At 39.8% G+C, this 24,184-nt stretch overlaps 1 long non-coding RNA gene across 1 annotated transcript in view; it reads right to left on the reverse strand.

Annotated features, from left to right (window-relative positions):
- LOC122672999 overlaps window positions 1-23,183 on the reverse strand; it is a 42,241-nt gene extending 19,058 nt beyond the window's left edge. Inside the window, exon 1 of the long non-coding RNA XR_006334562.1 lies at window positions 22,822-23,183. This is a non-coding gene — a long non-coding RNA (uncharacterized LOC122672999). The remainder of the gene's footprint in view (window positions 1-22,821) is intronic.
- Between the last annotated feature and the right edge of the window lie 1,001 nt (window positions 23,184-24,184).

A 24,184-nucleotide genomic window follows, 5' to 3' on the forward strand; every position in this document is an offset into this window, starting at 1 on the left:
ATATTAAAAAGCAGAGACATTACTTTGCCAACAAAAGTCTGTCTAGTCAAAGCTATGGTTTTTCCTGTAGTCATGTATAGATGTGAGAGTTAGACTATAGAGAAAGCTGAACGCCGAAGAATTGATGCTTTTGAACGGTGGTGTTGGAGAAGACTTGAGAGTCCCTTGGACTACAAGAAGATCCCACCAACCCATCCTCAAGGAAATCAGTCTTGAATATTCATTCTAAATACTGATGCCGAAGCTGAAACTCTGATACCTGATGTGAAGAACTGACTCATTTGAAAAGACCCTGATGCGGGAAATGAATGATTGAAGGTAGAAGGAGAAGGGGATGACAGAGGATGAGATGGTTGGATGGCATCACCGACACGATGGACATGAGTTTGAGTAAACTCTGGGAGTTGGTGATAGACAAGGAAGCCTGGTGTGCTGCAGTCCGTGGGGTCACAAACAGTCAGACTCGACTGAATGACTGAACTGAACTGAACTGAACTGATTTTTATTCCAATTGGCAGAACAATGCAGTTTATTTGGATAAAACTATGAATTATGTGTGCCCTCCAATTACTTTTTAATATTTTTTGCTCACAGTTTTTTTTTTAACTTATGAAAAAAAGTTTTTTTGTTATCATGAACTTTGGCACCACTAAAAATTTTGTTATAATTACAAATACAAATACTTGTATCTTTCTGGCTGAACATTTAAGTTGAAATCCTGGTAACATTCACATATCAGGTACTTCACTTCCAAGAGACTAAAATTCCAAAGACCTACATTAATTATCTGAATGAAATGAAAATATCAAATCAGTATGGGAATTAAATAATTTTCTGTTTCAAGTCAAATCACTGATGGAAATCCGATATCATTTACTTCTTTTCTATGCTTGTCTGCTAACTGAAGCCCAATAATGAAAAATCAAATAGCAATCAAGCTAAGAAGGAAGAAAAAATAATTTTATTTGAGCTAAACTGAGGATTATAACTCAGGAGATAGACCTCTAGAAGCCCTGAGAACTGTTCTATGGGTCAAGAGCTAGAGATGCCACATAATACATTCTTGAGGACTTTCCAGGTGCCTCAGTGGTAAAGAACCCACCTGCCAATGCAGGAGATGTGGGTTTGATCCCTGGGTTGGGACGATCCCCTGGAAGAGGAAATGGCCAACCACTCCTGTATTCTTGCCTGGAAAATTCCAGGGACAGCAGAGTTGGGCCTGTTGCAGTCCATGGGGTCTCAATGAGTAGGACACAACTGAGCACACAGTCATGCATTCTTGAGACCAAGAATTATGTATCATAGCTAATATATAAAGATCATCCAAGATGTTTTGGTCAGGTTTGCAAGTTCAGAGTGAGTTTTCATGTCATTGTGATCCCAAGTAGGGATGAAAAAGAAAATATTAACCTTAAAACTACAATTCTGGAGTCTGAGGAAAGGGACTATTCTTTGTAAAAGTTAATTATAGTCTCCTGCTTTGAAGTCTGGTTAATGTACAATGAAGATGCACATTGCACATCGGGAAAGGCCTGTCACAAGTGGAGATGTGTTGAGACACTGTTACTTGTCTTTATAATTCGAACTTAGTTTGATCATCCTGTCATAAAGAAATTTATAATTATTCCTCAATAACTATTGCCTCAATTTTTATATATGCCACAAAAATGTGAAGTTCAAAGTGGATTTATTTGATCTAAATGAATTTTTTTTTTCACAGCATGTGATGAAAACACATTTTTCTCAAGATGTGTTCAGTTTTTACTTTTAGGCATAGTCTTCTTATGATAACTGCTTACCTGATTCCCCATGTCACTTCTCATTTCCATGTGATCACTACAGTCCCCATTGTAGATGATCAATGCTAACAAACATTGATCTTGAGAAATACAATTTCTGTTTATAACTTTAATTAAACATGAACTTTTAAACTTTGTAGTTTCATTGCTGCAAAATAATTGCAAACAAAACAGTTAACTGTAAAACTAAAGTGTTACTAAACAATACAATAAATAATTGCAGGTTTGCATGTATTAAAAATGAAAAATGTTGTAACCAGAATGTTCAGACTATATACATGCCACAGAAGGATTGGTCGTACATATTTGTCATACCTATTTCAAGTATAAAATAAGCTGTAATTTCCCATGTTTAATCATTGACCCCATTGACAGGTAGCCTTGTGGCCATAGCACAACTAGCTGTTGTTCAGTTGCTAAATCATGTTTGATTCTTTTGCAACCCTATGGACTGTACCCAGCAAGCTCCTCTGTTCATGGAATTCCCAGGCAAGAAATGCTGGAGTGGGTTGCCATTTCCTTCTCCAAGGGATCTTCCTGACCCAGGAATCAAACCCAAGTTTCCTGCTTGGCAGGCAGGCTCTTTACCACTGAGCCACCAGAGAAGGCTGTACCATGGCTAGCTGGTATACCAAATGTATGGCAGGAGCATAGTGCCAAGTATCTCTTCCATGATCAGAAGATGTTAGCTGACCCTATTGCTTGTGTCAGGCACACTTCAATTTATCAGAAAACACTGCATGTTGTTTCTCTGAAGGAGGAATTAGTCATGCATATCTGGAAAGATAGTCAAAGAGAAGCAAGTTATCACAGATCATATTTCAGATTTAAATATATGTTAAAATGAGAATTCTGTTCAGTTGCACACACTGCTAGGTGAGACCATGGAAGAAGGTAGAAAAGCAAAGTAATGGTTTGCTAAATTTATGCTAAATTAACAGAGTTCAACTATTTATAACTATATTTAATTAACAATTAATAATCTGAGACACAAGCTAAATGGAAGGTGACCCCAGAGAGCTGAGGGGAACTAGGTCTATCTTAGATAAGTCAGGTATACAATAATCCATGTTTTGTACATATTTTCTAAGAAGTAACTTTTTACTTTGATGATTCTGTTCAATCATTTTGTTTCCATGCTTTTTATCTCCTTCTTTATACTTTCTTAGGGATTGTTTATTAAGGGTCTAAATTTCACTGAAAACCCTGCCCTACTGTCTTCATAAATTTTAATCAATCCAGCTAGTTTTGATAAACTCAATTTGGTTATCACAAGTGCCTGGAGTGAGCAATCACACTAGTGACTATTTCTAACTTTGAGGGAAAAAAAAATGATGAGAAGCTGGCAATGATTTAACTAGTTATTGAGCAGAGTGAATGAGCATTTAAGATACATTATACATAAAAACTTATTTAAGATGTCTTATATTGTAAAACAAAGGCATCAATTACACCTCCTTGGCACACATAGGAAGCACATATGCAATCCAGATAGAATTATGTGACTAGTGTCAGCTCACAATTATTAAAGTACAGAAATGCAGATACATTCTGGAAAATATCAGAGGCTAGAAAAAATTTATAAAGCTCTTAGTTGTCATGGAAACAGATAAAATATTATATCAGCAATTGGAAAAGTCAGAAATTGGGCATTTGTATGACCATTACATTTTTTAATATTTTTTCAAGGGATAGAGAAATTTTTCTAATCAGGTAGTTCGTCTGATACCAGAGCATTATTTAGCAGATGGTTTTGGAAGAAGGTATTAGCCGAGATTGTAGGTTACCCAGAAAGAGTAAGCAAGTATAAAGACAGAGACTGGCTTGCGGGTTATGTGCCAGGCTTCCCAGGTGGTGTTAGTAGTAAAGAATCTGCCTGCCAATGCAGGAGACAAGAGACACAGCTTTGATCTCTGGGTCAAGAAGATCCCCTGGAGGAGGGCATGGTAACCCACTCCCACACCCATTCTTGCCTGGAGAATCCCACAGACAGAGGAACCTGGCAGAGTCACAAATAGTCAGACATGCTAGAAGCAACTTAGCATGCACACATGAACAAAGCACGTGCCATCCATCCTTGTCTACCATGCTCCTATAAAAATGACAGAAACACTGAGAGGCTCACTGCAAAGTTGCTTTGAGATTCCCATTTTCATGAATTGCTTACAACTTGCTTACATGTATCAAGGGTGTTGTCGCGCCCTCCCTTGCCCTTTTCTCTCACAAACTGTAGCTTTGCTAGTCTACCAATCAGGAAGCTTTAGTTTCCTTTTTTCCTATCAGGATCTTCTTCAGTACACTGTGAGTGACGAACCCCTGCTGATGATCTGCTCCAAAAATGTGTTAAGAAAAGCATAAAGAGGAAGGGTTGAAGTTTGAAGTTCTAGTGGAGGCATTTGTTTTCTCCAACCACCACAAATCCCCTTAAAATTTGGGTCTTAGGTAGGATCCCTTCTGTAAATTCCTTGGTCAGGTAATCATCCTCCCCATGGACACAGTCTCTATGCTGCCTGGGAGTCAGCTTCACTTCTTGGTTCCACTCTGTGTCTTCATGTCAAGCAGCTCCCATGGTTCTTCCAGGTGAGTGGTGGTATCCGCCTCCATCCTGACTCAGAGTCTCCAGCAGAAGAAAAGACTACAGTCACTGTGAGATGCTGGAAAGAAGTCTCCAAGTTCAGGTTGATATCTCAAAACTGATTATCAAGTATGTGAAAGAAAAAAAAAAATGCTGAAACTTAGGACAAGAGGCAAGGCTCATTATTTGATGTTTTGAGAGAGAGCATTTCCTATGAGGCCTGTTTAACTCCTAGAGGGCTTCCTCTATGACTCAATGAGTAAAGAATCTGCCTTCAATGCAGGAGACACAGGAGAGGTGAATTCAATCCCTGGGTCAGGAAGATTCCCTGGAGGAGGAAATGGAAACCCACACTAGTATTCTTGCCTGAAAAATCCCATGGACAGAGGAGCCTGGAGGGCTACAGTCAAAAGGGTTGTGAAGAATTGGACATGACTGAGCAGCTAAATATGAGCACACTTAGGAAAGGTGTCTGTGTTGTCAGAGCACATAGAATTCTTCTGAAAATTGACTGAGTTATATTAACCATGTTTTGGCATAATAGTTTTTGAAAAACTACACTTTTCTTAGGATGACTATTTTAGGGGTATACGGTGCTATTTTCACACAATCACACCAAATCACTACTCTACATGAACCAATATTTTGATATTATTTCAGGTGAGGATTTACTTACTATAAGGATACTACAGCTTACTATAGCTTACTAGAAGTAGTTCTCTAGTTTTCTAGTTTTCTAGCTGGAACACTCTGTGTGAAACCAAGTTGAGTTTCTGCTATGTTCAGATGAACACAAGGTGATTTGCTCTGCTTAGGTAAGCTCAGAGAGTGATGAAGAGGCGGAATCTTCTAGGACCTTTAGTCTGTATGCAAAGTGTAGAATTGACAGAGTTTTCAGGCACTGAAAACATTTTCTTTTGCTATAACTTTAATTCAGTCTGAGTGTAAGACAATCACAAACTGCATGAAAAAGGAAAAGTATTAAGAAAGGGTGCAGGAAGAAAAATATGCCCTCTAAAGGATGTCTCCCCACACACCATTCACCATCCACTCTCTAGTCTTCTTATGGTAGTGAGCTTAAGAAACCTTCATTACATTCCAACACTGTGAATAAAAGAACTTCATGTTCATGTTTACTCTTCCCAATTGTTTATTAAATTCATGAGCTTTCATTGTTCAACCAATATATGTTTGAATCTCTGTGGAAATGGTTTAGGATGCTTCACTAATTTTTCCTGTTAAAATTAGTGGAACTCTTTTCTCACTGAATGGCTTTCACTTAGCAGAAGGATTTCTGGGAAGATAATTGAAGTATAAATGTATTTGACTACAATTAACAACAAGAAAACACAGTTGGATTACAGCCTGTCAGATTAGTGGTTGACCCGAGGAGATTGGTGAGGTTTGGCATTTTCACAGCCTGGAAGGTGAGTTATCCCAATGTTGTTAGGGGGTCTGTGTCCTGTGAAACTTAACCAGCCTCACAAGTGGTTTAGCATTCTTAGTTAGGACTTTCTTTCCTTGACTGAGTATTTCTTTTTGTCTTCTTTTTGTTTTCTGCTGGTTCCCTCCCAAATGAGTTCATAAAACTTATACTTCATCATGATTAATGTGTTTGTAAATTTTGTCATTAACAGTCACAACTCAAATGAAGCACATATTGAGGAAGAAACAGTGTTTTATCTTTCATCTTTGTCCTGGCAGCTAGGAACAATGAAGCTTCCTTTTGTGCTGTGACATGGATCCTTGTAGCCCTACCTACCATTCTCAGATGGAGCTTCCACTGATCACGAGGTGGTGAGGACCACAACCCAGAATGTGGACATTCTTGGGCACTGTCCTTGCTCTCAGTGGGAAAACGGCTTTTATAGGGTCTTTGTAACTTCCTGTGTGCTGTGTGTTAGCTGCTCAGTAGTGTCCAACTCTTTGCCCTCCTTGGACTGTGGCCCCCCAGTCTCCTCTGTTAATGGAATTTTCCAGGCAAGAACACTGGAGTGGGTTACCATTTCCTACTCCAGGAGATCTTCCTGAGCCAGGGATCGAACCCAGGCCTCCTGCACTGCAGGCCAGAATCTTTACCATCTAGGTCACCTGGGATAGAATTAAGTGCGACAAGCCTTCTGAATCTGACCCAATGCTGCATCAGCTCTCTAGTTTCTCCCAAAAAATTGTTGTTCTATGACCACTAAGCTCCTGTCATTAACAAAATCTCCTATGTTCCCAACACTTTCTCCCAGGGTTCACCTCCTGGCCTTCGTGGGTCCTGACTATCCTCCAGGACATACTTCTCCTGCAGTTTTTTTCAGAAGAGGCAGACCTGATTCTCCCCCAATTTCCCTACTTCTGGAACAGGAAATGAAGTTGAGGTTTACTTTTCCTCCATGATTCTCCTGCACCATAAAACAATGCTGTTTTTCAGGTTCAGGCCATTCCCCTCTGCTGCCTACTGCCTTAATGTGTGGCTTTCCTGTTGTCCTCATAGACACTCCCTTCCACATCATGTCATTTGAGCGTCAATATTGATGACATCCAGCATGTGGCCTGTCTTTCCTGGACCTCCTTGTTGTCAATGACAGTTGCTTCCATGTGGCATCATTTGCCCACACCCATAGTCCACACTACCTTGCTAAAGGCCTATGCAGCCAGGAAGCCAGTGTAACTGGGGCACAGGGGCCTATTCTGAGTCAGGCACAGCAGGGTCAGTACAGTCATCACTAAACAGAACTTTGTGCAACACAGGCAGAACACACGAGTCAGCTTCAGGGAAGACCTTCCCTTCCCAGCACTGGCAATTTGCTGCTAGTGTCAGAAATCCTTCCCACAATCAACAAATGATTTAATCAGAGACTGGAGGGGACACATCCCCAGGATGGCTAGCTGGGAGATAGTGACCAGACCCCTGATGTTTCTTTCTTGGGGACATTTCTTCAACCCCAGACTCTAGGAGCAGCTGAAGAAATGATGAGCTAACACCTCCACAGTGGAAAAGATTTCTCCCATCCTTCTTACTAATAGCCTCTGAGAAGGCTGATGCATCAAGAACCCCTCATTAAAATCAAACCCCCACGGATATATTGTACTCGCAAGTCATTTCTGCAGGCTTTGACTATCTATGGAGTTTTGAAAAGTACACATCAGTAATTTAAAAAGTTAACTTGGTAGCTAATAAAAAATAAAAATATAGTAGTGTCTGACAGGGGCTTGACAATCTGTATTATGAGTAGGCTGCATGATTCATCACTCATTATAAGTTACACCTCAGAACAAATTTTCTACTATAATCAGAGACTCTAAAATGAACTGCAGGCAGAGAATGTGCTTAGAACTACATTTTAAAGCATGTCTCTCTCTTTTCAAAGTTCCTATTCCCACACATAATGTTTACTGGAAACAAAAGCATATTCAGGTAGAAATGTGTTTTGTTTTTTTTTTAAACAAACAAAAAATTGCTAGTAATGGCTGGAAATAGATGGAAAACATTTTTCTTCTCCCTGTAAGAGTTAGATGAAAGTAATTTAAACTCCCATTAGAGTGTCCAGATATTTATGCCTCTTCATCCCCTAGAAGGAGTACATCAAGGCTGTATATTGTCACACTGCTTCTTTAACTTAAATGCAGTGTACCTCATGTGAAATGCTAGACTGGATGAAGCACAAGCTGGAATCAGGATTCCCAGGAGAAATATCAATAACCTCAGATGTACAGATGACACCACACTTATGGCAGAAAGTGAAGAGGAACTAAAAAGCCTCTTGATGAAAGTTAAAGAGGAGAGTGAAAAAGTTGGCTTAAAGTTCAACATTCAGAAAATGAAGATCATGGCATCTGGTTCTATCACTTCATGGAAAATAGATGGGGAAATGATGGAAACAGTGAGAGACTTCATTTTTGGGGGCTCCAACATCACTGCAGATGGTGACTGCAGCCAGGAAATTAAAAGACTCTTGCTCCTTAGAAGAAAAACTATGACCAACCTAGACAGCATATTAAAAAGCAGAGACATTACTTTGCCAGCAAAGGTCCATCTAGTCAAAGCTATGGTTTTTCCAGTAATCAGGTGTGGATGTGAGAGCTGGACTATAAAGAAAACTGAGGGCTGAAGAATTGATGCTTTTGAACTGTGGTGTTGGAGAAGACTTTTGCGAGTCCCTTGGACTGCAAGGAGACCCAACCAGTCCATTCTAAAGGAAAAAAGCCCTGAATGTTTATTGGAAGGACTGATGCTGAAGCTGAAACTCTAATAATTTGGCCACCTGATGTGAAGAACTGACTCATTTGAAAAGACCCTGATGCTGGGAAAGATAGAAGGCAGGAGGAGAAGGGGATGACAGAGGATGAGATGGTTGGATGGCATCACCAACTCAATGGACATGAGTTTGAATAAGCTCCAGTAGTTGGTGATTAACAGGGAAGCCTGGTGTGCTGCAGTCCATGAGGGTCACAAAGAGTCAGACATGACTAAGCAACTGAACTGAACTGATCCCCTAGAAATCTTTATTTTCTCTATAGGAAGGTTATGAATCTTCCTTAATAAACAATGGTGTGAAAATGTAGACCAGATAATTGTGTGTAGCTTCAAAAGGAATCTAGTGTGGAAAAGAGTAGAGACCAATGACCAATCCCAGTTTTGTTTTCAGAAATGAATCACTGCACAGAAGAGGGTTCACTGCTCTGTTCTGTTCCTGGCTTGGCTGCTTCCTGTTGGTAAGCAAGTTGCATAATCTGTTCATCCCTATTTCATAGGGTGTTATAAGGATAACAGACTGTGCCTAAGCTGTGTGAAACACAGCTTCAAGTACACAGTGTGAAGGCTTTCTGAAGTGTCTCTCTGGCTCCGATGAAGTACAATCTCCAGAACTACATTGTTAGTATGATTCTGGTTAGGGTGCTCTGTGACGGCTACTCCCTGGTGGGAACTGGAGGATAGAGGGAAGTAGTGCCGTTATGTGTCCTGCACCCATGTCCTAGTCATTCAACCAAACATTAAAGTCAATGTTGCTGTGAGGGGCTTCCTTGGCAGCTCAGAAGTTGAAGAATCCACCTGCAATGTGGGAGACCTGGGTTTGATCCCAGGTTGAGGAAGATCCCGTAGAGAAGGAAATGGCTACTCACTTCAGTATTCTTGGAGAATTCTATGAACAGAGAAGGCTGGCAGGCTGCAGTCCATGGAGTTGCAAAGAGTCAAAACAACTGAGCAACTACCTGGTGGTTGTGAAAGGACTTTGCAAATGTGATTAAAAGCCCTAATTACTTTACTGTAAATTAATTCAAAATGAGATTACCCTAGGTGGTTCTGACTTAATCAATTAAAAGATCTTTGAAAGAGAGTTTTGGCTTCCCTGATGTAGAAACAAATGAACAAAGCTACGAACAAAGCTAGTGGAGGTGATGGAATTCCAGTTGAGCTATTTCAAATCCTGAAAGATGGTGCTGTGAAAGTGCTGCACTCAATATGCCAGCAAATTTGGAAAACTTAGCAGTGACCACAGGAGTGGAAAAGGTCAGTTTTCACTCCAATCCCAAAGAAAGGCAAAGCCAAAGAATTCTCAAACTACCACACAATTGCACTCATCTCACACACTAGTAAAGTAATGCTCAAAATTCTCCAAGTCAGGCTTCAGCAATATGTGAACTGTGAACTTCCAGATGTTCAAGCTGGTTTTAGAAAAGGCAGAGGAACCAGCGATCAAATTGCCAACATCCGCTGGATCATCAAAAAAGCAAGACAGTTCCAGAAAAACAGCTATTTCTGCTTTATTGACTATGCCAAAGCCTTTGACTGTGTGGATCACAATAAACTGGAAAATTCTGAAAGAGATGGGATATCAGACTACCTGATCTGCCTCTTGAGAAACCTGTATGCATGTAGCAACAGTTAAAACTGGACATGGAAAAACAGACCAGTTCCAAATAGGAAAAGGAGTATGTCAAGGCTGTATATTGTCACCCTGCTTATTTAACTTATATGCAGGGTACATTATCAGAAACGCTGGGCTGGATGAAGCACAAGCTGGAATCAAGATTGCCGGGAGAAGTATTAATAACCTCAGATATGCAGATGACACCACCCTTATGGCAGAAAGTGAAGAAGAACCAAAGAGCCTCTTGATGAAAGTGAAATAGGAGAGTGACAAAGTTGGTTTAAAGCTCAACATTCAAAAAACTAAGATCATGGCATCCGGTCCCATCACTTCATGGAAAATAGATGGGGAAACAGTGGAAACAGTGGCTGACTTTATTTTTCTGGGCTCTAAAATCACTGCACATGGTGATTGTAGCCATGAAATTAAAAGACACTTAATTCTTGGAAGGAAAGTTCTGACCAACCTAGACAGCACATTTAAAAGCAGAGACACTACTTTGCCAACAAAGGTCCATCTAATCAAGGTTATGGTTTTTCCAGTGGCCATGTATGGATGTGAGAGTTGGACTATAAAGAAAGCTGAGGGCTGAAGAATTGATGTGTTTGTGCTGTGGTGTTGGAGAAGACTCTTGAGAGTTCTTTGGACTGCAAGGAGATCCAATCAGTTCATTGGAAGGACTGATGTTGAAGCAGAAACTCCAGTACTTTGACCACCTGATGGGAAGAGCTGACTCATTTGAAAACACCCTGATGCTGGGAAAGATTGAGGACAGGAGGAGAAGGGGATGACAGAGGATGAGACGGTTGGATGGCATCACCGACTCGATGGACATGGGTTTGGGTGGACTCCGGGAGTTGGTGATGGACCGGGAGGCCTGGCGTGCTGCGGTTCATGGGGTCGCAAAGAGTCAGACATGACTGAGTGACTGAACTGAACTGAACTGATGTAGAAATTCAATACTATAGCTGGGTCTGCAATCCTTCCTCCTCCTCTGAACTTCCTTTCTGATTTCTGACTGGGCAACATTAGCTCAAATCTGCAGGGTCCAGACTGGCAGTGACCTTCCTCTCCTGCTTTCTGCTCTTTGACTTAGGATTGCACAGGCCATTTCCTTGGAATAAGTTCCCTTCTGTAATAAATTCCTTTACTTTTTATCATATATCTGTACATGTATATGTGAATATGTTACCGGTTCCACTTCTCTGGATGAACCATTTGATACACATGATACATGGCAAATTGCACCCAATAAGTGATATATATATGTGTATATATATATATATATATATATATTTTCTGCTGACCTATAGCTACCTCTTCTCCTTTAGCTCTTATGTTTCTTATATCCAGATGTCCTAATGCAAGTGCAGACAGCCTATGGGAGTATGAATTTATAGTCAGTTCTATGAAATGGGTTCTCTTGACCCAAAGTTCCCAGAGGCCCACAGCATCATGTGTAAGTCATACAGTCTCATCATTCTAGAGACTCAAATAACATTCCAGGATCTGTACCTTATTAATTGTGTGGATTTGGCAAGTTCTTAATTTTTGTGTAATGGAGATAATAAAATCGACATGATAGTGTTGTCATGAGCATGGAATGAAACAGTACATGTAAAACATCAACAAGATGTGTGACACAAAGTTCTTGGAACAGTAATTATTGTTGGCACTGCTGCTACTTCTGGTTCCCTCAATTCCCTGGTGGAAGTAGAAGTCACCCTTTGCTTGGTAAATGTTTGATTGTTTATTTCTCTTTCTGTGGACTAGACAAAGGGATGAAATTTCATCTTCAGCATCTGTGTGTGTGCATTACATGTCAACAAACGACAGGGCCAAGTTTACTGTTTTAAAATGTAGGTTTTTATCCAGGTATAACAAAGCTAACATATCATGAAACAACTGATGCTAAAGAGATGGTTGATTAGTCACAGTTCCCAAGAGGAGGGTCCATGTTACACTCCAGAAAGCTGCAGGGAAAGCACTGGGGTGGATGAGAAAGAGAGGGTGGAGGTAACATGGGCCAGAACCTTCACTGTGGATTCTTCAGGAAGCAACGTGTGAGGCAGGATGAGTAGACCTAGGATAAGCTAGTTTGAATAATTTCAGCAGGCCCTGGGGCATAGGGGTGATGGTGATTAGGGCAGGTGATAGTGGTCTGAGTTTTAGACCCACATAAAGAAGGTGGGTCGGGTGGGCTCTGGACTGGTTTGTTTTCAAATGAAAGGTATGCTTTCTGGGAAGTCCCTTACTGTGGCATGCATGCTCAGTCGTGTCTGACTCTTTGCCACCCCATGGACTGTAGCCTGCCAAGTTTCTCTGTCCATGAAATGTTTCAGGTAAGAATACTGGAGTGAGTTGCCATGATTACTCCAGGGGATCTTTCCAACCCTGGAAAGATTACTCCACATGGGATCAAACCCATGTCTCCTGCATCTCTGGCATTGGCAGGCGTATTCTTTACCACTCTACCACCTGGACACTCCCTCCAGAGTCAGCAAGGCCTCAATTTTCAAAGAATCAAAAATACAGGAAATAAAAAGGCATAATAAATTCTTGTATCAATGAGAAGGAAATAGAAACATAATTAATAATAAAACCCCAAGGCCAAAACACACATAAAGTTAAACCATATTCGGGAAGGCCATTACAGTCATCACTGCCAAGTAAACCAAGGTCAAGTTCATGGATTCATTGCAGTACAAGCATTGATGGATTTGACCTATTTCATCTGGGCAGTGTCAGCTGTGCACACTTGTCTTGGTGACAGCGGATTTGTCATCTACAGTTGTTCAGACTCTCTGAAACCTAATCTGGGAAGAGCTAAACTTCACTTCTCTGGAGATAAAAGAATGAACATGAATTTGGGACATAAATTCCGGGAGGACAGAGAACAGATTTAGTAATCACCTTTCCCTCTATAAATGTAGCCATTTTCCACTAGGTTGCCCCCAAATGGAGGAACCACTGAGGGTGTTGTTTTCTGGCACAAGATTCTGGATTCCACTGCTTGTAGTTCATGGCATCCTTCCTGTTTGCTCCCTAATAAATTCTGTCCAACACTGGAGAGAGTTGGGGTAATATACTTCAGTGTTATCAGCATTATCTAAAAGCCACATTTCTACTTTTGAACAAATCCTTTTGTCTTGTTCTAAAGTTGAAGATACAAAAGATCAGTAGTTTAACAATTAAAAAAAATATTCATTCTTGGAGATATAAACATCATTTGCAATGAAAAACTGATATGTCAGGGTTGAATATAAGCACTGAAGAGGTTTAGGCAAAATGTCAAGAACACTCCTGGGGTTTTTCTTTCTGGCATACTTCACTCTGTATAATGGGCTCCAGTCTCATCCACCTCACTAGAACTGATTCAAATGAGTTTTTTTAATGGCTGAGTATATTCCATTGTGTATATGTACCACAACTGTCTTATCCATTCGTCTGCTAATGGACATCTAGGTTGCTTCCATGTCCTGGCTATTATAAGCAGTGCTGCGATGAACACTGGGGTACACGTGTCTCTTTCAGATCTGGTTTCCTCGGTGTGTATGCCCAGGAGTGGGATTGCTGGGTCATATGGCAGTTTTATTTCCAGTTTTTTAAGGAATTGCCACACTGTTCTCCATAGTGGCTGTACTAGTTTGCATTCCCACCAACAGTGTAAGAGGGTTCCCTTTTCTCCACACCCTCCCCAGCATTTATTGCTTGTACACTTTTTTTTCCATTTATTTTTATTTGTTGGAGGCTAATTACTTTACAATATTGTAGTGGTTTTTGCCATACATTGACATGAATCAGCCATGGATTTACATGTGTTCCCCATCCTGATCCCCCCTCCCACCTCCCTCTCCATCCCATCTCTCTGGGTCTTCCCAGTGCACCAGCCCTGAGCACCCATCTCATGCATCCAACCTGGCTGGTGATATGTTTCACCCTTGATAATATACTTGTTTCAATGCTGTTGTCTCTGAACATCCCACCCTCGCCTTCTCCCACAGAGTCTAAAAGTCTGTTCTGTACATCTGTGTCTCTTTTTCTGTTTTGCATATAGGGTTATCATTACCATCTTTCTAAATTCCATATATATGCATTAGTATACTGTATTGGTCTTTATCTTTCTGGCTTACTTCACTCTGTATAATGGGCTCCAGTTTCATCCATCTCATTAGAACTGATTCAAATGAATTCTTTTTAATGGTTGAGTAATATTGCATAGTGTATATGTACCATAGCTTCCTTATCCATTCATCTGCTGATGGGCATCTAGGTTGCTTCCACGTCCTGGCTATTATAAACAGTGCTGCGATGAACATTGGGGTGCACGTGTCTCTTTCAGATCTGGTTTCCTCGGTGTGTATGCCCAGGAGTGGGATTGCTGGGTCATATGGCAGTTCTATTTCCAGTTTTTTAAGGAATCTCCACACTGTTCTCCATAGTGGCTGTACTAGTTTGCATTCCCACCAACAGTGTAAGAGGGTTCCCTTTTCTCCACACCCTCCCCAGCATTTATTGCTTGTAGACTTTTGGATAGCAGCCATTCTGACTGGTGTGTAATGGTACCTCATTGAGGTTTTGATTTGCATTACTCTGATAATGAGTGATGTTGAGCATCTTTTCATGTGTTTGTTAGCCATCTGTATGTCTTCTTTGGAGAAATGTCTGTTTAGATCTTTGGCCCATTTTTTGATTGGGTCATTTATTTTTCTGGAATTGAGCTTCAGGAGTTGCTTGTATATTTTCGAGATTAATCCTTTGTCCGTTTCTTCATTTGCTATTATTTTCTCCCATTCTGAAGGCTGTCTTTTCACCTTGCTTATAGTTTCCTTTGTTGTGCAAAAGCTTTTAAGTTTAATTAGGTCCCATTTGTGTATTTTTGCTTTTATTTCCAATATTCTGGGAGGTGGGTCATAGAGGATCCTGCTGTGATTCATGTCAGAGAGTGTCTTGCCTATGTTCTCCTCTAGGAGTTTTATATATGGAATTTAGAAAGATGGTAACGATAACCCTATATGCAAGACAGAAAAAGAGACACAGATGTATAGAACAGACTTTTGGACTCTATGGGAGAAGGCGAGGGTGGGATTATCTGAGAGAACAGTATTAAAACATGTATATTATCAAGTGTGAAACAGATCGCCAGTCCAGGTTGGATGCATGAGATGGGTGCTCAGGGCTGGTGCACTGGGATGACCCAGAGGGGTGGGATGGGGAGGCAGGTGGGGGGGGTTCGGGATGGGGAACACATGTAAATCCATGGCTGATTCATGTCAATGTATGGCAAAAACCACTACAATATTGTAAAGTAATTAGCCTCCAACTAATAAAAATAATTGGGGGGGGGGAAGAACACTCATGTGTACATATTTGAAAAAAAAAGTGAAAACAATTTTAAAAGATACATGTGCCTCAAGTTTCCTACAGCATTATTTATAATTATCAAGACATGATTATGTAACTTGTGTCCATCAGTAAATGAATAGATACAAATGTGGTGTGTATGTATATATATATATATATATGCAATAATGCATATATATATAATGCAATAATGCAATAATACTCAGCCATAAAAAAGAATGGGATTTCCCAGGTGGTTCAGTTCAAAGAACCCACCTGCCAATGCAGGAGACACAGGAGATACAGGTTGGATCCCTAGGTTGGGAAGATCCCCTGGAGAAGGAAATGGCAATTTGCTCCAGTATTCTTGCCTGGAAAATCCCATGAACACAGAAACCTGGTGGGGTATAGTCCATGGGGTCAGAAAAGAGTCTGACATGACTTAGCAACTGAGCAAGCACGCATGCATAAAAAAAGAATGCAATTTTGCCATTTGCAGCACATATATGAACTTGGAGGGCATTATGTTAAGTGAAATAAGTCATAAAAAAGCAAATACGATATGATATCACTTACATATGGTTTCCAAAAAATACAACAAACTAGTGAATGTAACAAAAAAGAAGCACACAAATGTAGAGAACAAACTTGTGTTTACCAGTGTGGAGAAGGATGGGGCAGGGGCAATACAGGGTGGAGGAATGGGAGGTAAAAACTGTTAAGTGTAAAATAAACTAAAAGGATTATGGTACAATGCATGGAATATAGCCAATATTTTATAATAACTATAAAAGGAATATAACCTTTAAAAATTGTGAATCACTATATTGTACACCTGTAACATAATATTCTATAGCAACTATACCTGGTGTTGAAGAAATAAGTGAAATGGTGAAAAGCTTAGCTAATGTTAATGGTATTTTGTTAATAGATTTTGAGTCTTTTCTCAAATATCAAATTACATTAGTAAAGTATGATATCTAAATGGTTTTGTTCACAAATCAGTAAGTCAAATATTTTAACATTCTGAGAATCTTTTCCTTCCATACTATGAGATATATATATATTATAACCCCACATGGGGTTATTATATATATACATATATATAATATATATAATTATAACCCCACATGGCAATGTATATATATATATATTCCTTCTTTCTTTCTTCTTACTCAAACTTGTGTGGCTGATATGATAGTGCGAAGAGTTTGACACTTAATTAACATTTTAAAATTTGCTGATGGAAGGGTATAATTTTACCATAAATTGTTTCCCTCATCCCAGTGCCTCTCCCATTGTGGAGACTTATGCACTAATGTGATACTCCTCAACTGAAATATTGCAATGTAGGTCAATTTGGTCAAGAGTTCACAAACTCTGCATTTCCCTTCGCCCAACCCCTACCCTGATTTCCCAGAAACAAACCATCTTAGGTGTTTTCTCTGGTATTTTCTTTGTTGTTTCATCATTTCCTGTGTTTGAGTTGTAGTGTTTTGGCTGTTTTTTTTTAAATTTATATTGGAGTATAGTTGATTAATAATGTTGTGTTAGTTTCAGATATACAGCAAAGTGATTCAGTTATACATATACACATACTATCTGCTGATTTCCTGATATTAAAACTAAGTTTTTTGCTTTCTTACACTGTTCATTCCTTTACACCTCAAAACCCACACTCTTCCTTTGACCCAACCCTTTTCATTTCTTGAGAATGAGAGCTCTGCATTGGATGAGCGGGCTTCCATCTGTGGAGAGCAGGGGAAGAATTCTTTTTTCTTTTTGCTACACTGTACAGCATTAGGGGCTTCCCCAGCGGCTCAGCAGTAAAGAATCTGCCTGCGATGCAGGAGACAAGGAAACACTTGTTTGATCCCTGGGTCAGGAAGATCATCTGCCAAAGGGCACAGCAACCCACTCCAGTATTTTGTGCCTGGGAAATCCCAAGGACAGAGGAGCCTGGAAGGCTATAGTCCATGGGGTCGCAAAGAATCAGACACGACTTAGCGATTAAACAACAACAGCATGCGGAATCTTAGTTCCCTGATCAGGGATTGAACCCATGCCCTCTGCATTGGGAGGATGGAGTCTTATCCACTGGGAAATCCTGGGAAGAATTCTTCATACTCTCATCACTGTCCTTCACCCCACATGGCAATTTACTCCTATCTATTCCTTGATGAAATCTAAAGTAACCACAAGATAGTGCATGTCTTTCTTAGATAATAAAATGCATTCTTGTTATTCCTTATAACCAAACAAAATTCACAATTAAAACATTCAGTTCTGTACAGAATTCCTACCTCTTAAACTCTCTGTCCCAGGACAGCACGCCTGTAGTGGAAAAGGAAGCAGATCTGATCCTTCCTTGTTCTTTCCCAAGGGTTAGACCCCCTACACTAGGATGGAATTTGACTCCCCTGAGGATTAAAGGATTAAAGGATTACTTAATCAGTTGGGGGGTGGGGGAGGATTGATGTGTAAGAGGAGGGAACTGAGAGGCAGGCCTTGCTGACAAACAGCAAAATGGTGTGGCTGCTTTGTAGGGATGCCATGGCTCTCTGTTTTTCTATCTCTGTTGCTCTCTATCCCTGTCTCTCTCTCTCCTCTGAGGTAATGCTTCCCTAACTCTGTCCTTGGTAATACCCTTCCCCTTGGCAGTGCTTCTAGTCTATTCTAATAAAATCATCTTCCTCTTGGATTGGTCCCACTTGAAACCTCCGTTCCACTGGCTTCTGCCTGAGAAGACCACATCGAGTCCAAGGGAAACATACACTCATTAAGGGGAAAAAAAAAAAAAGTTAAACTTGGAAATTAGTTGTTTTTTTTTGTTTTTAAAGAAGGCTGGCATGCTGCAGTACATGGGGTCGCAGAGTCAGACACATCTGAGTGACGGAACTGACTGACGAGGTCGGTAGCATATTTTCTTTAATGTCACATTGGGAGCACAGTCCTAACTGAGAATTACTTAATCTCTTAGGAGGATGTGCCCTGATTGATTTAGTTAGTTATTTTCTAAAGGTGCCAGATTTACTGAATTTACATGTATATCTGTAGATTTTTATACAATAGAGATGATTTCTAAATGGTAGCCAGAACAGTTCGAGCTTATTGCCCTGTCAATCATTAACAAGTGTTTTGACCAACAGCCTTACCCACACATTCGTATATCATGTTAGCCGTATGGATCAGCTGTTTAAAAGTTCTTTAAATCAGCTATATCATCTTAGCGATTCCCTCAGGAATTAAATCATTGCCATTTGGTCACTAATGTATTTGTGTAAGCCCAGCTATTTGACAGTATCTAGGTAAGACTAAGGAGGCCAATCAAAGCTTATGCCTGAACTCTTCATACCCCTTCCTCTCTCTTCTCACATGAAGGGTCCAATTCCTGTTCTCAAAAAACATCTCCACAAAATTGTTTCTTCAATACCCTTTATATCTAAGTGTTGAGATTCTAAGTTATCATCACTTCATATATACTTTTTTGTTGTTGGGTAAATATACGGGACTTAGAGTACAAAGATTTAATAAATGCTATTAAGCTATATATGATTATGTTGAACTATTGTCTTTTTGAGTGGTTGAGAAGACCTACATCATTCAGATTCTCAAAAGTTTATCTACATGATCTTTTTTTCTTATAACAATAATTATAACCTAATCATCTTTGTTAATATTCTGAAGTTTTACATCGAGTGCTTTGTAGGAAGCATTTTTAAACTCCTTGCTCTACATTTTCCAGTGATGTTAGGGGAAGCACGCTGACTGAAACCACCCACCCTGGCCAGGCAACATAGTAACCATTTACATGAGTTGTTTTATGATAGGAGGTCCTGGTAAGGAACATGGAGCTAATAAGCCACCACCAACCAGAAGAGTTCAGAAAAGGTCAAGAGGAGACACCACATGTCCGGCCAACTCCCAGAATCCTTCTCTTTTGCATCTGTCTTGGCTGAATAAGGCGTGCACCACCAGGAAGGACTCTGAGTCAGAATGACTGTCTAAAGACAACCCATAAACTAATCCCATCACCATAAAACCCGAGACTGCAAGCCATGTGGCAGAGCAGTTCTCCTGGGCTCCCTTACCCCCCTGTTCTCTACCCGGGTGCCCTTTCCCAGTAAAATCTCTTGTTTTGTCAGCACATGTGTCTCCTCAGACAATTCATTTCCCAGTGTTAGACAAGAGCCCAGTTTCGGACCCTGGAAGGGGTCCCCCTTCCTGCAACAGTGGTATTTTTAAATATGAAAAAATCAGAAACATACATGTTTCCATTATAAACAAAAAATTTCTTCAACTTTTGTTTTTCATTTTTTTTCTATAAAATATAGATTGTTTGTTTAGAGGTTTTAGAAAGATTACTTATTATTATTACTTTTCTCATGTTCTTTATGCCTGTTTCTTTTAGCCTACACTTCTGATAAATTTCCTTAACTTTGGCTGGCAATCATTCAATTAGACTTTTTTAAACTCCTGGGTAATTAAAAATTAATTTTTATTCCTTCAATGTTTACTTTCATAGCCACATGTTCTTGCTTCATGAATGCAATCTGTTCTTATTCCTTTGAAGATATCCATTACAGTTAAAATATATCACTTTGTTCTGTTCTGTGCACAAACGTTTTTCTGAGTTTCCTCTACGCTGTTACCTTGTATGGCCTGTCTTTGTGCTGGGTCATTCCTCCAAATGTCTAGTGATCTAATATTATTCTCTTGTGCCTAAATGTAGGTGTGGAAAACCTGGGGCCTCCACTGCCGAACCATCTTGGGTTTCATCGCTTGAGTCAACTTTATTCCAAGCTCTTCTTGACAAGCATGAACTCTAGTTTTCTGTCAGTTAAATTGTCCCTATGATTTCTAACTTCCAAACATTTTTCAGATATAGTCACCTCCCCCATTACGATTTCTCCTCTTATGTTGCCTAAACAGATTATAAGTTAAGGAGCTGGGCTCCAGTCTGCCAAGTTTAAGCAGAAACATCACACATTCATTCTTCTCTCTCCACAGTGATTGTCCTACTACTGCAAAATTTAGATTCCTCATATTTCAATCCAAAATAACAGCAGTTCCAAAAGAAGTTAATTCCAGAATTACAGTGGTAACTTTTAAAAATACCCTAAGTAATAAAGTCTTATGACTCTTGGCCCTATTGTGTCAGTGTTATAATTAAATGATTAAATATAGATTTCTGAAGCGAGCACTAAATATAGATTTCAATTCTTAGCTGTTAAATATAGATTTCAATTCTTTCCTGTTATCATTGTTTTCACAGTCCACCTGATTGATTAGGGAGCCACTTTTATCAGCAGATTGTCAATCATACTATTGAATCATAATTCTTTTCTCAGACCTAGTTCAGTACACTTTAAAAAAGAATCAGTCTTTCTGGTGTGCCCTGCAACATCGCTCTGAAATCTCACTGCCCTAAACCCCCTACATCGCATTGTACTACATGCTAAAATGTGGAACCATGAAGTTTCTTTCGTTTCTGATATATTCTCTTACCTTTTCATATCTTTTGTTTTTTAAGTCCCTAAGTTATCCAAAGAGTGACAAACTGGGTTTCCTTTATATACCTGCAGGCAGTATTTAAAATTATCCTTAAATTTCTGCTCCATCTGCTAGTCAGCTGTGCCTGCTTCCTTCTTCTTTGGGCTTCAGAGTGTTCTCCCAACTCCTCCTCAAAAGCTGCTCCCTGTTCCCACCCCCGTCTTCGTTACCTCTTCAGTTCTTCCTATACACAACTTACACCCCATGCAGGAGCAATGATTGTGACTGAGGGATCTCCATTTTCTTTCTTTCTACATATTTTATTTTGCACTGGAGTATAACTGATGAACAGTGTTGTGATAGTTTCAGATGGACGGTAAAGGGATTCAGCCATACATATATGTGTATCCATTCTCCCCCAAACTCTCCTCCCATCCAGGCTGCCACATAACATTGAACAGAATTCCCTGTGCTATACAGTAGGGGCCTTGTTGGTTATCCATTTTAAATAGAGAAGCATGTACCTTTTCATTCCAAATTCCGTAACGATCACTCCCCCCATTCTTTCCCCGTAGTAGCCATGAGGTCATTCTCTAAGTCCGAGTCTGTTTCTGTTTTGCAGATACAGAAGTTTATGTGCATCATTTCTTTTCAGATTCTACATATATCTCCTTCTCTGTCTTATTTCATTCTGCATGACAGTCTCTAGGTCCATCTACATTGCTGCAGACGGCATTGTTTCCTTTTCTTTTTTTTAATGACGGAGTAATATTCTATTACATTTTCATACATCCCTCTGTGTTTGGGAATGCATTATTTGTATCACTAATAGCCCTTGCATGCATGGAAAAGCGTCTATGATAGTTATTCAAAACTTGTTAATTCAATGATTTCAGATGTAAATTTCTTATTGTCAGTGATTCTAACAAGACTCTTAACATATTGCTTGCTAATTCTTTATCTTTTTCAATATCAAAATCATTGTAGAAACTCAAGTGGTACAAAAGTTGAGCATCCTTCAGCACAAGTTGACTGGTGACCAGAAGGAAATGCTATGATTATATTCATTCTCTCATATTGAGATGTGCATAGAATGTCCACCTGCTGAAATAAGATGAGCTAAAACACACACAGAGGAAATGACTCTCTTAGCACAGTGTAAAGTAAAGAAGTAAATAATATAGAATTTTAAATAAAATATATGCTTGTTGAAATCAAAATAGATAAGACTATGGGAACAGTATTATGGCATAGGAAGAAATTCTGCTTCTGGTCAGACCAAAGCTGAGTCACATTTATGGGACTCACTGCTAAACAAAGAAATCTCATAGCATGTTCTCCTGCTGCTGGGACTCTCTTTCTCTCTCTCTCCACACATACATAATTTCTCTTTTTTCATTAAAAAATAGATGGCATGTCCTTTTACTTTTTTGCTAAAAAAAAGGGAAGATCTTGATCCTTCAAATACGTAAGCTCACTCAGCTATTAATGAAATGATTTATCATAGCTTAATAGTAGCATTTTAAAAATGAGCCAGCCAAAAAATTTGGAGGAAATGTAATTAGTTTTATCCATTTTATTTTTAATGCACATTTTAGAAAATTGCATAACTGACCTGAGTGTTAATTATTTCTCTGGTAAGAAAGCAAATGCAATGTTCTTGTCTTTGAGTAAGAACACTGTCTCTTCATTCTGAGCAGATACAATTGAAATTAGTTGGGGTCAGGATTTAGTACAGAGTCCTACCTACCTGTCAGGCTTCCTGTGACCAAGGTCCTCACTGGCCGTGGGAGGATGTAAGCTGTGTTTCTCAGCTGCTAACGTTCAGGTGACATTCCTGACAGCCTCTGCTTAACGGTGCCCCCAGTGGTCAGATGCTAATGAGGTCTGTTGAAACGTGGAAAGCATGGTTCAGAGCTGAGCAGGTGGGCACAGGTTGCTCTAGGTTAAAGGTGAACAGTACCCATTTAAGAAGCAGAAGAGAAACTCTGGTCAGAATCGGCTTTCCCAGAAGCCAGCAGCCCACAGTGATCCTTGATAAACTCCCTCCGGACCATCAGGGCATGGTGTTGGCCCCTTGCTCCAACTTCTTTACACACTGTCAGCCCTTGATTCTTCTCCTTTGGACCACAAACTCCTGGTTACCAGAGTATACTCACTGTGATCTGAGCAGTGAATTACCTGCACACAGCAGTAGCTCAGAAAGCCCATCTAAAGTCAAAGGGCTGCCCTAGAGGGCTTTCACACTGGGCTCAATCTGCCCCATTATAATCACGACATGTTGATAAAAGTAATCTCAGTGTCAGGATCCTCTATTTCTGATGTCAGGAAGCAGGTGGGAGGCATCAGGGAATGGAAGGCACCCTGCTCTAAGCCCACAGGATGAAGCAGGGCCAGATCAGAAAAGCAGCATACCATCTGGACCTGACAAAACCTCACTCCCGGGAGGGCCCTGGCTGCCTGCCCCTTCAGCTTCACCACAGGTCCCTGCTATTTTTATGACGCTGTCATGAAAACATCAGAGTCATCTCAAAAAATCAAATAATAGTACCGTACGTAACACAGGCATGCCCTGTGGAGTCACACTAATTCAGAGGTGGTTTCCACAGATGGTTCCAGAACACTCGATGCGAAACTCCTGAACCCAGATACAACAATCGGATATTACTTTGTCTAATCCACTGCCACATTTAAAGCTGGACAAGGAATGCATTAACATTTGAATCAATCTCAATAGAGCAGAATAGAATAACCATGAAAACCCCTGCTTAATCTTTTTGTTTGTTTTTCTCATCAATAAATGACAGCTTTCATTATCCTGGAAAGTGGCAATGGAATTTGTCACTGACCCACTATTTCCATGCATTGCAAGTATAAACTTGTACATAAAGACCTGAGAAAAATGCAAACCCATAAATAAATTTAGGAATAGATAGTTCAGGGCATTTACAGGCTGTTTAAAATGTGCTTCTATGAGATTTTTATTAAAGAACAGCTGCTGTTGTAAGTTGACTTGCTTTATGCTTTCTGTGTAATTTAAAAATTTCCTTTATAACTAAAAAAAAATTCCCTTTTAATCTTAAAGAAATCTACAGATGAAAAATCTAAGGCCC

Source organism: Cervus elaphus, chromosome 16 (genome assembly GCF_910594005.1).
Source record: "Cervus elaphus chromosome 16, mCerEla1.1, whole genome shotgun sequence".
NCBI lineage: Eukaryota > Metazoa > Chordata > Mammalia > Artiodactyla > Cervidae > Cervus > Cervus elaphus.